The sequence below is a fragment of the Macrobrachium nipponense genome, chromosome 9 (assembly GCF_015104395.2).
Source record: "Macrobrachium nipponense isolate FS-2020 chromosome 9, ASM1510439v2, whole genome shotgun sequence".
Lineage (NCBI taxonomy): Eukaryota > Metazoa > Arthropoda > Malacostraca > Decapoda > Palaemonidae > Macrobrachium > Macrobrachium nipponense.
In genome coordinates, this window is record NC_061110.1 from 5,110,270 (window position 1) to 5,115,269 (window position 5,000).

Sequence of the window (5,000 nt, forward strand, 5' to 3'; positions counted from 1 at the left end):
AAATATAGTTAACTGTGTTTTTAAGTATGCTATAAAATTCGGCTATAGCTGACATTCATATGAATATTTGTAATTGCAATATTTCCTAGGTATTTTATTTATCAATATCAGCATTTTTCCACCTAATCGAGTAATCTTGATTTACATACACTCATAGAGAACAACATTCGTGTATTTGACCTTCTATCAGACCTCATGACTTGCCTACAACGCGATTTTCTTTAGTCAAGGTATGAGCTATCCTGATGTATAAACTCAAACACCTGGCCACTTCAAAAATAGGAATGACACATGGCTCTTGGACTAATATATTTGATACTTAATCTCTCCTTTCTTAATCCAGCGCCTGATGTGATCAAGGATAGGATTATCAAGCTTAGTTGTAATTACTTCTGATTGTCAACCTTAGGTATAATAATCTTCGTGCGTATATAAATAATCTAGTTTTCTCGTCTAGAAATTACTTTCTTCCTTTACCTTTTTAATTAACATAGATTTAAATTAAATATACCAATCGTGCACCGTGTCCTTACACACACACACACACACACACACACATATATATATATATATATATATATATATATATATATATATATATATATATATATATATATATTATATATATATATATATATATATATATATATATATATATATATACATATATATATATATATATATATATATATATATATATATATATATATATATATATATATATATAGTATATATATATATATATATATATATATATATATATATATATATATATATATATATATATATATATATATATATATATATATATATATATATATATATATATATCTATATATATATATATATATATATATATATATATATATATATGATACTATATATATATATATATATATATATATATATATATAAGCGAATACCACGGAAAATGATATGTCAGAAATCCAAGCGCTTTCGTCTTTATTCAGACATCGTCAAGGAGCTACTAAAGTACAATTGGAGAGGAAGGCCTCAGGTACAAACAAGATCTGGAATACCAGATGGTTAATTATCAAAAGGGTAAAAATTAAATGGGATAATCCAGGATTATCGGATATCACAGGTCACAAACTTAAACAGATTCTGAACCCTAACCGAAAATTACAACGTATTTTTACAGTCCAAAACATGTAAAAACTGAATATAATAATTTTGTTGTTTCTTATATTTTATCTACAACTTTTTCATTATGAAGCATCAAGTTTAAATAAACCAAGACTTAAATTTAGAACATTTCTATTATTTGATTTTGATAAAACAAGATTCAATGATATTCCTTTTAACTGTGTCATTACATGGGACTAAGGCTCTTGCTTGACTCCAGTTAATAGGATGGGTCTAAATTTCTCATATGTACAATAATGCATTCGATATTTGCCAGTTCTCACAGAATATTGATGTTGCTTGAGACGCTGTGAAAGAGATTTTGCTGGTCTGTCCGTAATAGACTTATCACACTTTTTCCAAGGAATTTCATATATGCAGCCTGGAAGATCTTTAGGAGAATTTTTGATTACTAAACTCTTGACATTAATATTACTGAAAACAACATTTATGTTAAAAAGCTTTAAAATTCTAGGAATATCTAAAACCATCATCATAAGGTAATTTTTTAGAATGTTATGCTTACTAAATTCAAGTTTGTCATTAGTTGAATAAAATGTTTTTCTAGCTCTTTTCCATGCCAAATCTACAAAAGTCCTTGGGTATTTAAGTTTCAATGCAATATCATAAATAGTTTTAATTTCAGCGTCAATAAACTGCGGGCTACAGACACATAGCCCTTAGGAACATCCCAGAAAAAAAAAAACAGAGAATTTAACATTCTTTTGATGGTGATTGGAGTAGTAATGAACAAAAGAGGCAATATTAGTTGATTTTCGAAGACTGAAAAGGTGAAATTTCTATCATTTCTCTGGACAGTTACATCAAGAAAATTCAAATTACATTTCTTTCTTCCTCTACAGTAAATTTTATAGAAGGGACTAAATTATGAGATTATTAAGGAATTCCTGGAGGTTTTTGTGAACTGGCCAACAGAAGATATCATCCACGTACCTAAACCAAATAACTTTTTGGGGCAAAAGAATTCTTGGTAAGAGTTTTGTCCTCAAAAATTCCATGTAAATATTTGCTAAGGACAGGAGATAAAGGGGATTAAGTACCCTAGCCATGCCTAAACAAAATTTTTTGTACCAAAAAATTTAATTCCCCATTGAAACAAAGAAATTTACTATCTTTGATACATAACCTTATGAGACTAATGAGATTTGCTACACTTAAGGGAATGTCCATGATTCTCTAATTCCTCTTCCAAATATTCAAGTAAGTCATCTACAGGCACTTTTGTAAATAAAGAGACAACATCAAAAAACTAACCATATTAAAATCAATCTAATTCAAATTTAAACTATTCAATGTTTTTTATAAAATCAACATTGTTTTTAACATTCGTGTTTAGAAATATTTCCTACAAAAGGAGTAAGAATTTTTACAAGCCATTTAGATAAATTATACGTAACTGAGCACTGAACTAATGATTGGTCTGATAGGGTTATTGATTTTATGTGTCTTGACTAAACATACATGTAAGGTAGGGAGGCGCATTGCGGTGTAAACTGTTTAATTAAATGGTCCAAGCCCTTCAAAATGGATTTAATTTGTTTATTAAAATGGGAGTTAACTGTCTGGAATATAATTGAATCTTGTTTTATCAAATCAAATAATAGAAATGTTCTAAATTTAAGTCTTGGTTTATTTAAACTTGATGCTTTCATAATGAAAAAAGTTGTAGATAAATATAAGCAACAAAATTAATATATTCAGTTTTTACATGTTTTGGACTGTAAAGATACTTTGTAATTTCGGTTAGGGTCAGAATCTGTTTAAGTTTGTGACCGTTTGATATCCGATAATCCTGGATTATCCCTTTCAATTTTTACCCTTTTGATAATTAACCATCTGGTATTCCTGATCTTGTTTGTACCTGAGGCCTTCCTCTCCAATTGTACTTAGTAGCTCCTTGACGATGTCTGAATAAAGACGAAAGCGCTTGGATTTCTGACTATCATTTTCCCGTGGTATTCGCTTATTTATGAAGTCACGTGCATCTACTGTGATTTTTTAAGCATAATGGAAACCACACGCAACTTCTACGCCTTTTCTTTGAATTTTCCGAGCCTTGTTCTATTCGTGACATCCTTCTGTAATGCTCTTATCATCGCTCACAAACTGAAACTCCGACTCAACTTTCTACGGAAGTGCATGAAAGAGCAAGTGATGCCCAAGTCGATTTTACCAGTGTGAGAATTCTTCGCCTAGCAGAGCGACCTTTCGACGAGTTTCAACGCATCATACTTCAGAAACACATCGACATCACAAAAGTGATGCACATGTTGGTGATCGGAACTTGAAAGGAGAATGGTTGAATTTGAATGAAATGGAGTCTTTGCAAAAGGACTCGGTTGTGTGCTAAATCGGAGCTTGACAGGGATCTAGAATACACAATTCCAAGACCAAAGCAAAGAGGTTAAATGAGGGTAAAAAGGTTATACTCCTCAAGGTTTAACAGGAGGCAAAACCTCAAAGCAGTTGCACAATGAAGCAACTGACAGGAAATGATGCAAAGTAAGATGAAGACAAGGAATTTGAACGAAGGTACAGTAAAAGGAATGCAAGGGGTTGCAGCTAGGGGTCGAGGGAATGCTGCAAAGAGCCTTAAGCAATCCCTACAGAGATGCACTGTCGGCACCAACCTCCTACTGGGAAATGAGAGAAGAAAAGTTACATTTAAAAGAATGGAATTCTAGAAAGGGATTTGGAATTGTATAATAATGCAGAGGTAATCTTGTTGGTATGATATTGGATGAGGAGAAAGATGAGGTCAGGTGTCAATCTGAGGTCACTATCATGACCTGGAATAGAGAAACACGGATGACAAAACTGTAGTAACATTGTCTTTAGAAAGTAAAAAGAATAAAATAAAATAAAATAAAATAAAATAAAACGTTGCTGTTGCCATCGTTTTGTATTCCTTGTTAATTAATAATTTTCCTAACAGATGCCAAATTTGATCAATGACGTGTCTCACAAAAAAAAAAAAAAAAAAAAAAAAAAAAACAAAAAAAAAAAAAAAAAAAAAAAAAAAGAAACAGAAGAAGAATAGAGATACTTTGCCCATCTTTTTATGGTTTTTAATGACCACAAGATCCTACTTTTTCCTTTTCAGACGGCCGCCGCAAAATTTGAATAATACTGCGTCTCTATGAATATCAAAAAGGAAAAAAAAAAAGTTACTCTTTACCTCTATTCTTAAGGCTTCTAATGTCTATACGATCCTACGTTCAATTTTCTGTAAAAGAAAGCTATTGTGACGGATTCGTCTGCCTGTCTGCCCTCAGATCTTATAACCTACAGAGAATAGAGGTCTGCCCCTTGGTATGTTGATCATCCACCCTCCAACCATCAAACATACATAATTAAAACCCTCTAGCCTCAGTAGTAATTATTTTATATAAGGTTGAGTCTAGCCGTGGATCGTGCATCTGGCAGCGTTCTCCGGAGCCACGGGACGCACCAACATCATCCCACGATCTGGTGAGCAAACTGGAGACCAGCCGGTCACAGTTGATGGTTTTAAAAACAGCATGTACGTTGCATACAGAAAAAACTGATTTTGGTTTTTGTTATCTTTTTTCCTTTCTTCCTTCTAAGACTTCTTACACAAACAGAAACCTTCCCCATATCTATTCTCCAGAGTAACAAACAGCCCTCCCTTCCATTTCCGGTCCATTGTTTGGGGTGACAGCTCGTCCCACACGGTGAGGCCCCACTGAATGTTGGTATGGCATGTTCAAACCTTATGAAAGAGCCTAGGGTGAGATTTACTCTTGTGTGAGTGGCCTCTGAGGTGAATAAATATATTACGTGAAGGAATCTGCGGTTTTCGTTAAGTGTCG

The 5,000-nt window shown here is 32.3% G+C and overlaps 1 protein-coding gene across 1 annotated transcript in view; it reads left to right on the top strand.

Annotated features, from left to right (window-relative positions):
- The window catches only part of LOC135218596 (sodium channel protein para-like), a 90,382-nt gene that overhangs the window by 79,594 nt on the left and 5,788 nt on the right, over positions 1–5,000 (top strand). The gene's annotated exons all lie outside the window — the stretch shown is intronic.